Raw genomic sequence first — 11,662 nt, 5'->3', positions numbered from 1 at the left:
ACGGGCAAAAAGAGAAGAAAACCCCTTGGGTGAAGGTTTCCACCACACAGCGTGGTGGGGACTGATCCTCTGCTTCCTTCCCGCTGCTGCCCCTTCCGTGGATCCACAGGTGTCCCCACGGCACCCTCGGGCACAGCATCCAACTCCCGATGGCTTCCCTGGGCTCACAGCAGGGAGAATGGGGGCAGCGGGAATGCGGGGATGGGCTCTGGGTGCACCCAGCCTCATCCCCCACGTCCTGGGTGCTCCTTGGTGATTTTCCAGGAAGGGGGGGAACCACCTCGCTTTGCCCAGGGAGGGAGCAGGAGCCTCTCCCGGTTTGGGTGAGATCTCAGCTCCCTTCAGGCTCTGCAGGGTCCTCCAGAGCCTCCCTCTGCATCCCCGACCTGCAGGTGCCCACCTCGGGATTTTTTTGTGAGCAACTTTGACACTCAGGAGGCTCCGGGGGGTTTTGGATCACGCAGGGGCAGAGGTGAAGCACTCCCAGCGGGATGGGAGCACCCCAAAGCAAAGGGGCCCAGCACCGGAGCCACCTCAGTGCCAGCGCTGCAGAAGCGTCGCTCCCGTCACCTGGCAGGCTCCGGAGATCACGTTCCTGGCATTTCGCTGGCAGCTGAAGCGCAGGAGCCCGGCTCTGGCAGGGATCCCAGCACTCTGCGCTTTCCTGGTAGCGGGGTGGGAGCTGCCACGGCTGGGCAGGAGGAGGAGGAGGAGGAGGAGGAGGAGGAGGAGGAGGAGGAGGATGAGGATGAGGATGAGGATGAGGATGAGGATGAGGATGAGGATGAGGATGCTCCTGCCGGGATGCAGCCCCGGGAGCCGGCTGGCGTGGGAGAGGGTGGGAAGCCAGTGCGGGCGGAAAGCAGGGTGGGAAAGCGAGGCAGAATTCCAGGGAGAGCAGGGTGAGGTGAGGTGGGAGCCCCGCTGCAGTCGGGCTTGGGGCCGTGCCCAGCTCGGGCGCCTCGGCAGATGCGAATCTCGCTCCCTCCGCTCTCCCGCGTGGATCCGGGCGCTCCTCTGCTCCCGACGGCGAGTGGGACACAGCAGGGGCGGTTCGCCACCCTCCGCACCCCGTGACAGCGAGCGGGGACGCGCTGCTCGCCCCCAGCGCACCCAGGGGACCCCACTGGCAGCGGCAGTCCTGGCACTTCGTGTGTCCCCTCTGTTGGGGGACTCTCCCCACCGCTGCCCTGGTTATACTGGGACAACCGGGCAGTGGTGGGACAGCGCTGGACCGGGGAAAGTGCCTTGCAGAACCGAGCCAGTTAAAATATACAGTAAAAAAGGACTATTTTAAGGCAGGATTCGTTCCTGGATTGGGATCTGACCCCCTGGAAGTCCACGTGGCTGTGCCAGCCGTGCTGGGTGGCACCGGGGCAGCGCTGAGGGGCTGGGACAGGGCCCCCTGAGCTGGCAGGACACACACCAGGACAGACACAGGGCCACCTCCCAGGGGGAGGTCTGCAGCCTGCCCAAGGCAGTGGGAGCGCCGGGAGTGGGAGAGCCAATGCATCCCTATTCCTGCATGGAATCGCCGATCCCTGCACGGCCATGGAATCACAGCGTGGGTTGGGAAGGAGCCTTAAAGATCGTCTCTATCCAAAGGCTGCCCTGGGCAGGTGATCCTGCCGTGCTGACTCACGGCAATGCAGACATGAGTCAGTTGGGGGAAAAAACCGCTCCTTTTCCCTCTTCCCTTCGCAGTATCCCTTCCTCCCTGGATCTCTCCCTGCTGAGCTCTCTGCTCCACAGCCTCCCCACAGCCAGGGCCGGCACAGGGATGGAGTGGGACTGTTTATTCCTGGGGGAAATGGGAATTCCCTGCAAATGGGAGCATTTCTTTTCCCTAAGGCTCTACCAGCACCAACACCCCCATCACTGTTCCTATTTCTTCCTGACGCATTTATCTGATTTTTCACGGGAATTTCAGCCCACCTTGGGCTTTCTCAGCCCCCCAGCAGCAGCTCTCCCCTTCCCTCAGGTTCGCAGGGATGCTAAACCTCACTTCCTACTGCTCCTGCATATTTCTTCTCCAAACCCCGGGCTCAGTTTGGCAGGAACAGCCGGCACTGCTTGTTCCCAGCTCGAACTCTCAGCCGGGGGATGAAATAGGGAGGCTTGGATCATCCTGCGCTGGGCTGAGGGGCTGCTGGCTCCTCATCCCTGGCTACTGCTCTGCCAGGCTCCTGTGCCAGCTGCGAATATCAGCAGCAGCACTGGGGATTTATTTCCAGCCCTCTGATGAAAGTGTGGCCCAGCCAGGAGCAGCACTTCTGCCGGGCTCCACATCCGCCGGGAAAATATCCAGTGGGAGCATTCCGGGCTGGATTCACGAGCTTCCTGGGCACTGCGGGGCGAGCTGTGGGGCTGGAAATGCCCCCTGGCACTGCAGGAGCCCCGAGGGGCGTTTGTCCCGCTCCAGCAGCGGCACAACCAGCCGGGCAGCACCGGCGGAGGGTGGAGCAGGGAGCAGGGACAGGAAACTGCCCTCGAATGAGCGCACGCGGTGAATCAGAACCTTTCCTAACCCCGGCTGTTCAGCCCCGGAACAAACATGCCAAAGGAACAGCTCAGAACCTGCCGTGTGGCACTTCCCTGATCCCGGGAAAGATCCCGGCGGGAAGCATCTCACCTGCTCCCTGCCCGTGGGAAAACCTCCACACGGCCAGGGGAGACCCTTCCAGGCTTTGCATGGCTGAGCCGGACCCCAGATGGAGCCAGGCTGGTCCTCACCGAGCCACACTTCAGGATGGTGGCTGGCGGAGGAAGAGAAAACGTAATCCTGCTTTTTTCCCCTCATGTCCAAGATATCCGACATGAGGCAGCAGGAAGAGTGGATGAGTCAGTCCTGTGCAATGCAGCTCCTCTGCGGTGCCTTCCCGGGCCTTGAGGATTGCCACGGGCTCAGGGTCCTGCCTTGCTTTCCTCGCTTCCGATAAATTCCTTCCCAACAGGAAATGCGGGATCCTCCCGGCTTGGATTCCCCTGGACAAGCTGCTCGTCCTGCTGGGGGTGGGGTGAGCTCGTGGGGACCCCCGGGTTTGGCAAACACACAGTCAGGACAGGGAAGTCTGAATCCATGGGGGAAGGGGGAGGAGGGCTCACTTTTGGGGTGCAGAGCAGCCCAAGCAAAGCCGTCCTGAGCAAGAGCCTCTGCGGCTTTCGGGGCAGCTCTGGGTCATGGAATCATGGAATGATTGGGATGGAAAGGACCTTAAAGCTCATTCCACCCCTGCCACGGGCAGGGACACCTCCCACTGTCCCAGGCTGCTCCAAGCCCCAATGTCCAGCCTGGCCTGGGACACTGCCAGGGATCCAGGGGCAGCCACAGCTGCTCTGGGCACCCTGTGCCAGGGCCTGCCCACCCTCCCAGGGAGGAATTCCTTCCCAATATCCCATCCAGCCCTGCCCTCTGGCACTGGGAAGCCATTCCCTGTGTCCTGTCCCTCCAGCCTTTGTCCCCAGTCCCTCTCCAGCTCTCCTGAAGCCCCTTTAGGCCCTGCAAGGGGGTCTGAGCTCTCCCTGGAGCCTTCTCCTCTCCAGGTGAGCACCCCCAGCTCTCCCAGCCTGGCTCCAGAGGGGCTCCAGCCCTGCGATCATCTCTGTGGCCTCCTCTGGATTTCCTCCAGCAGCTCTAGGTCCTTCTGGAGACGCCAGAGCTGGAGGCAGCTCTGCAGGGCAGTGGGCGCTGCTCATGGGGTGCTGCTGCAGGGGGCTGTGGGTGCTCTGGTGCTGACAGGACACTTGCAGAGCTCGGGGGCTGCTGGCTGTGGGAATGGGAGCAGGTTTCTCCGTGGGTCTGGCCCGGAGCACGGCAGCGTTTTCATGCACTGATAATCTGTGAAAACAGGGTGAAAAATCTCTCCTGCGTTGTTGTCAAGTTTCAAATCTCCAAAGGTTTGGAACAGAGACAAAGCTCTTCTGGTTTGCTCCTTTTCCGTGGCTCCGGATTCGGGCTGAGTGGGCAGATCTCTGCGGAGCCAGGCAGGCAGGGAGCTGCGAGATGTTTTCTAGTTTCACGCTCTTTACGCTGTGATGTGTCCTCCAGGAGCTCGGGTTTTCATTTTGGGGGATGAGAGGCAGCGTGTGGCCCATTGCTCCCCGTCACATCCTGTCCCTGAGCTCCCAGGTGCTGTCCTGAGCCAGGGGAGCTGAAGGGAGCAGCTTCCCACAGCTCCTGAGGCGCTGCCTGCCCGGAGACCGGAGGAATTTCAGTCCATATGGAGCATCCCTGGGAGTCCAGGAGCTTCCAGAGGGGGAGCAAACCTTGCTCCTTACGGGCACTTCGATGAGTGCTGCTCAGGGGAGGGGCCGAGCCTGCAGGACATCTGGGGACAGCTGCCCGTGCCCTCCTGCTCGGACAGGGCACTGATGGCCACCCTGGGAAGGTGCCACCACCACCTAGACCTGGGGATACCCCGTGCAGGGTGATGGAGGCTCGGGAGCACCTCCCCACCATCCTCATCCCTCCCTCCAGAGCGGGACAGGCTGCTCCGATGTCCCCATCCCAACCCCACAGCAACGCCTCTGCCGTGGTCCCCTCAACACCCCTGTCCCCCCAGCAGTGTCCCTCGTCCACAGCAGTGTCCCCCACCCCTCTGCCAGCAGCTCCGTGGCCTTGCCAATGCCTTTTCCCCCGGTCTGGCAATTCCGCTGCCCTCCTGGGGAGGGGGCAGAGAAGGATCTCACCCCACTTTGGGGTTTTCCTCGCCTGTTTCCCCAAGATCTGTGCCTCCCACTGTGTCTGGAGGCAGCGTGGGGAGCTGCCAGCTGGGCTGAGCTGCCTGGGCACCCATCCTGGCTCCCAGGAGCCCATTCCAGCAGCACTGGGTCACGCCGCACGAATTATTCCTGTTCCCGCATGTGTGGGGGGTGCCCGGCTCTGCTCAGGGTGGCTCTGGCTCCCTGCTGGCAGGTGGCCCCGCTGGGGTTTGTTGGCAGCCGTGAGGGAAGGGTATTTTTAGCTGTCCCCTCCCTCTGGCTGTGGGCGGCGTGTGGCATTTATTTGTCGTGGAAGTATCTGGAGCTCGGGTGGCAGGCGGCACGAGCAGCGGCACGGAGCTCGCACGGGCTCAGGGCACCACCCTGACCCCAAAATCCCTGCCTGCTGGGGTGGCCCCATGGGCTCCCCACCTCATCCCAAGCCCAGGGCTCTGCCCAGGTCAGCGGGAAGCTGCATGGCTGGAATGCAAGAGACCCAATGAGCTGCTGCAGGCAGAGCACAGGTGAACTCCCAGCGTCACAAATCATGGAATCATGGAATGGTTTGGGTTGGAAGGCACCTTGAAATCCATCTCATTCCAACCTTCTGCCATGGCAGGGATGCCACCCACTAGCCCAGGTTGCTCACGGCCTCACCCAGCCTGGCCAGCAGAGGTAAATCCACGGAAGCCATGCTCAGGCTCTGTGTGGAAGTATTTGTGTGCCCTGCCCCCGGGAGCTGCCTCCTCCCTCTCCCCTCCGTATGCCCGTGCCCAAACCGGACCCACTTTTTCTCATGCCAGTCCCTTGAGTCAGCTCCTGCTCTTCCCAGGCTCCCAGCCTGTCCTGCTGCTCCGTGCCCGCACACGAATCTCCGTGCAGAAAACGCCTTGTAGCTGTGAAATGATGCCCTGCAGGAAAATGCTACCCAGCCTGTCAGGTGCCTTTCCCAAAGCTCCGCAGGCTGCCGGAGCCTCCCTGGCACACGGAATCCTCCCTGCAAGGATCACGCATTCCCTGGCATGGGGGAGAGCCCAGCTGGAGGCAGTTCTGGGATGGGCTGGGCACGAGCGGGAATGTTGTGCCTGCACGTGGAGTCCCCTCTGGTGCGGGGGACAAGCTGGGGGGTGCAGGTGGTGATTCCAGCCTCGTCCGTTCCGTGGATGTCACACCTCGGATCCCCACGTGCTGCAGGGGCCGATTCCCTGGGAGCATCCTGAGGTGTGGCATGGCAGAGGCAGAATTCCAGCAGCTGGCAGCGGGCCAGGTGTGCTGCTGCAGCTCCTTGGGCTGGCATCAGGAACCCGGAGCAGAGGCAGGGGGAGCATTCCCGGGAGCTGCTCAGTGGGAATGGAGCACAGGGGCAAAACAGAGCCTGGGGAAGCAGCTGCCAAAATGAACCTTGGTGACATCTGTCAGGGCTGAACAGCTGGATTGCTGCCCTGGACCCTCTGTGGCTCATCCCTGATAACATCACGGAATCCCAGGATGGTTTGGGTTGGAAGGGACCTTAAAGCTCATCCCATCCCACTCTCTGCCACGGGCAGGGACACCTCCCACTGTCCCAGGCTGCTCCAAGCCGCATCCCTTGCACACCTCGGTGTCACCCCTGTGTCTCGCTGTGTCCGTGGGCCTCTTCCCTGCAGCAACATGGAATTCCCAGCCATAGAAAACCCCCCAGGAAGGGAAAACCCCCTGTGCAGCCCCACACGGCAGAGAGCAGCCAGGGGTGACTGACTCACTGCAGCCCAGACACTGTGGGAGGGCTGGTTTCGGCTCCACCAGGCTCCCAGTATAACCAGTAAGGGCTCCTGGCTGGTGCCTCACCACCAGCTGCAGCAGAGGCTCCACCCGGGAGCTTCCACCTTGACTGGGAAGGACTGAGGGTAAAATTGCCCTGAGTTGGCCTCTGCATGTCCTGGTGGGTGACATTCCCGGGTGGGTGGGAGCCAACACCTGCACACGGCTCCGTGTGTGTGTGTGTGTCCCCTCAGGAGCTCGGCCCCTGCCCCAACACCTCCTGCGTGTCCCTCTGCACACAGCGGGGTGGCACAAATGGGGCAATGGCCAGGGCAGGTGCCCGATGTCCCCAGGGCTGCATCCCTGGGCAGTCAAGTGCCAGGAGCAGCCAGGGAAGGCCACAGATCCATGGAATCATTGAGGTTGGAAAAGCCCTCTAAGATCATCCAGTCGTACCATTCCCCCTGCGCTGCCCAGGACACTGCTAACCCATGTCCCCAAGTGCCACATCTGCATGGGTTTGAACTCTCCAGGGGTGGTGACTCCACCAGTTCCCTGGGCACCTGTTCCAGTACTTGACCACCCTTTCCATGGGGAAATTCCTGCTGCTGTCCACCCTGAGCCTGCCCTGGCCCAGCCTGAGGCCGTTCCCTCTCCTCCTGTCCCTGTTCCCTGGCAGCAGAGCCCGACCCCCCCGGCTGCCCCCTCCTGTCAGGGACTTGTGCAGAGCCACAAGGTCCCCCCTGAGCCTCCTTTGCTCCAGCCTGAGCCCCTTTCCCAGCTCCCTCAGCCGCTCCTGGGGCTCCAGCCCCTTCCCAGCTCCCTTCCCTGCCCTGGACACGCTCCAGCCCCTCAGGGTCTCTCTGGCCATGAGGGCCCAGAACTGGACACAGCCCTCGAGGTCCCTCAGCAGGGCCGGCACAGGGGACGGGCACTGCCCCGGTCCTGCTGTCACACTGTTTGTGATCCAGGCCAGGTGCCCATGGCCTCCTTGCCCACCTGGGCACCCCTGGGCTCGTGTCCAGCCACTAGCACCAGCATCCCCAGGGCCTTTCCCGCTGGACAATTCCCAACCACTCTTCCCCAGCCTGGAGCATTCCTGGGGTTGTTGTGACCCAAGGGCAGGACTGGCACCAGGGCTGCAGCGCTGCCCCACAGGTGAGGGACTGGCAGGCACAGAAACCTTCCCGAGGCCAGCTGATGCCGTAACCGTGGAGACCAGGAAAGTAACTGGGGAAAGAGGCACCTGCTGCTGAATTCAGCCATGGAACAGCTCTTTGAGGTAGCTGCCGATTTCCACATCAAAAGAGGAAGCTGAGAAAAGGCAGCCCAAAGGTTGCGGCTGAACTGTGCTCAGGTCCTCACCCAGACGGCAACTGGCCTCGGCAGATGGGGTGGGATGAGTTCCTCGCAGCTCAAACTGCCCTCCCTGTGGAGCCCGTGCTCACTCGGCCCTTTATAGGCCGTGGGGAGGACGGGCACCTCCGGAAGACAATTTGTGACATCCTCAGGTAGCTCTGCGACAAGACTCCGGACATGGGGATGTCTTGGCTTTGTGAGGGAACAACCAGCGGGATGAAAGCTCTCCTGGCCAGGGGTCCCACCTGTGTGGGACAACCACCACCTCTGAGGCCTTCTCTGCCCTGCTGGGCTTGTTCCCAGCTTTTTGTTTTGTGCTTTGTACCCCAGCCTTGTCCCAGCAATGGGGATGGGCACTGGAAGGGGCTTTCCCCACTCAGAGCTCCAAATTCCAGGGTTCCCTCCCACCACCAAGTGTTTCCGTGTGCCCACGCCAAGCAGGATGGAGAGAATTCCTCCTGAGGCAGGGAGACAAGAATCTTTCTGCAGAGAGATTCCAGAGGCTGCCACCAGCATTTTGCAGGCCAAAATCTCTTTGACACAGCAGATTTCAGACCATGGTCATCAATTCCAGTTCCAGCTCCTTCTGCTCGTGGAGTTGGGCCTGGGGTAGATGGGAATGGGGTGCAGAAGGAGAAGGCTGAGGAGCTGTTCCACACAGGATCTCTCCTTGATCCATCCTCCCCCTGTAGCTGGCTGAGCTGGGGACAGTGGGAGGGGAGGCTCAGCTGCAGCAAACCAGGGTGACAACAGCCATTGCCACAACCTGTCAGTGGCACAAAGGGGCTCTTTGAGGTCCTGCTGAAGGGGACAGGCATGGCCTGGTCCCCATCTGCTGTTTGTCCATGTATCTCCTATCCTGTTTCCCAGTTTGTCCACACACAGCCCTGGGTTTTGGATCTGCAGCTCTGCCTTTGCTGGGCTCCCAGGAGCCTGAAGTGTCCTTTTCCAAACCCCACAGAGTCCTAAGCTGTAAGTGACCCCAAGATCACTAAAGGCCAACCCTTGGCCCTGCACAGACACCCCAACAATCCCCCCCTGTGCATCCCTGGCAGCGCTGTCCAAACGCTCCTGGAGCTCTGGCAGCCTCGGGGCCATGCCCACTCCCTGGGGAGCCTGGGCAGTGCCCGGCATCCTCTGGAGAAGGACCTTTCCCTGATGTCCAGCCTGACCCTCCCTGGCCCAGCTCCATGCTGTTGTCCCCAGGACAGCTGCTCTGGCACAAGGGGTGAAGCCCTGCTGAGATCCTGGTGGTCCCATCACCCCTGGCCATGGCATTTCCCGCCAGGAAGTTGTTTGCCAAGTGCAGCAGAACCACAGCTGATTTCCATGGAATCACGAACTCACAGAAGGGTTTGGGCTGGAAGGAACCTTAAGGATCATCTCATTCTAGGTCCTGCCGTGGGCAGGGACACCTCCCACTGTCCCAGGCTGCTCCAAGCCCCAATGTCCAACCTGGTCTTGGGCACTGCCAGGGATCCAGGGGCAGCCCCAGCTGCTCTGGGCACCCTGTGCCAGGGTGTCCTCTATGCCTCCTCCAGGGATGTGGGGGTGAGGAACACATCCCACTTCCAGCATCCAGTGCTGGGCCGTCCCACAGTGCAGGGAAGATGGGAACATCCCATATCGCCCCCAGACCAACCGCAGCAGCCAAATCCGGGAGCTCTGCTCAGGAAGCAGGGCCAGGCTGGAGATCCCGGCATTCCCAGGAGCAGGGGGAACAAAGGAGTGGCCGGCTGGCCCTGCTGGGCTGCAGCCCACATTAGCAGCCTGCCTGGAGTCTGTGTATTAGCCGTGAATTAATGTCCTGCAGAGACCGGGAACTGGGATCATGCGGGGATTAAAGAGGCATTACCCCTTTGTTAAAGCTGATGTTTTTGGGATAATCTGGAAGCTTTAGCTAATACATTATTACAGAAACTCCTTCAATCACAGCGGCAGACAGTAAGCAGATTTGGATATTACTGCAGAACTGTGCAGGGCCGTGCTTCCCTTCTCCCCTTCCTGGGCAACACCACAGCACAGCTGTGACCTGGGAGCTTCCCAGGGACCTGTGCCGGCCTTGTCCATGGAGGGGAGCACTGGGAGCTCCAGCTTGGATCAGTGGATTACCAGTAGAGCAGTGGGAAGCATCCCTGGAGCAGGGGGAAGCTGTTGCTGTGGGCACATTTCTCCCTCGGTGCTGCTGCTCTGTTGGAGGTTCCGCTGCTTGGAGCCCCAAACTGCTCCCTCCTGTTTGCTCGGGAACCCCCACGGCTCTGACAGAAGGAATCCTTCCCTCATCCCAAAGAGGACAGCAGCCCCAGGATTTGGGGCTCGTGGAAGGAGCCATTTGGATGTCACCTGTCCCTGCTCCCAGTGGTTCAACTGGGACCAGTTCACGGTGCGGCTTTGGCACCACATTCCCAAGACTCACTGGGGCTTTGGTGGACACCCATTCCCAGTTTTCTGTGTCTTCCCACTCAGTGACTGCCAGGGATGGCTCCCTAAATCCCAGCAATCTGCGAGGGCAGGGGAAGCTCGTGTGTTCCACTCTGCACGGCTTCCTCACTGCTGGCACAGCAAACTGCAGCTCGGCACTTCCCACCTCTCCACAAAGGCTTAAGGAAATGGGAAAGGTTCTCACAGAGTCATGGAATCATGGACTGGTTTGGGTTGGAAATTAAAGCTCTTCTCATTCCAAGCCTGTGCCATGAGCAGAGACCAGGGTGCTCCAAACCCCATCCAACTGCCCTGTAAGCGTGGCACGAGCCAGAGCTCGGTTTAGTCTCAGTCCCTGTCCTAACTTTGGTTGTGATCCTGCTTCCCAGTGGTGCTGTGACTCCCACCAGGCAATCGCAGAGACACGGAGCCAGGATGCCAAGCCTGGGGTGGAAGGAAGAGCATTTCTCACTGTGCCACGTTTCCTAGGACATGGAGATGGCTCAATCCCGGCCCTGCAGATCTGTGGGGAAGGCGGGAATGGGAATGCGATGGGACCAGGGCTCGAGCCTGCTTAGCGGAGCTTTGGGAATAGGGGAAGAGAAACGGGGAAGGCTCATCTTGCTCTGATGGCAGATGCATGAGAGGGAGCCAAATGTTGAGAAAATAGGGATTAACCCACAGAGAGCCAACAGAGAGGGGGAGAGAATGCAGGGGGTAAAACACGGGATGGAAATCAGGAAGCAGAGACAGCTGGGAGCACACGGAGCACAGGGAGCACGGGGAACGGGGGAAATGCGGTGGAGATTTGGGAATACACGGCCAAACACTGGGGCAACCTCGTGCAGGAGCAGAAGCCGCGTTCCCAAACTCATCCTCCTCCTCAGGCAGGGGAGTGAAGGCAGAGATGGAGGATTCGAAGCACAAAAGGCAGCAAATCCCCCGGCCCGGATGACACATCTGGAGTCCTCCACGAGCTCCAAACCCGGTGACGGAGCTCTCAGCAATAACACACAAATTCACATCCTCCAACTACGGCACTGGGGGCAGTAAAGGCTGGGCCTACATTTGAAAGCAGGCCCCGGGGTGTGCTCGGGCTCACAAACCAATAAGCTTTGCTTCAGCGTGAGCAAATGCTTAGAACAATTATGCAGAAGCGTAATTAGAAATCTCGGCGAGCAGGGGCTCCTGAGCTGCTGTATCCAGCACTTCAAACGAGCACACGAGCTCCTGGTTTCCAGGCTGGGTTATTCCTGGGGCTGCTTCCCCCCACGGACACACACGAGTCGTGCCCGTGCAACAGCAGGCACAGTTTGGGGCTGGGATGGAGGGGTTGGCAGCAAGGAGAGCTGTGAGCAGAGCTCAGGGCCAGCAGGACTCAGTTTTAGAGGGGCTTAGGCTCTCCTGAACCCACCCTGAGAGCTGCAGGTCCCACCCAGCA

Source organism: Corvus kubaryi, unplaced genomic scaffold (assembly GCF_017639235.1).
Source record: "Corvus kubaryi isolate FWS band 111438036 unplaced genomic scaffold, C.kubaryi_AGA036_p1.0 128, whole genome shotgun sequence".
NCBI classification, from domain to species: Eukaryota; Metazoa; Chordata; class Aves; order Passeriformes; family Corvidae; genus Corvus; species Corvus kubaryi.
The sequence above is the reverse complement of the archived record's forward strand: the minus strand, read 5'-3'. Positions refer to the sequence as shown.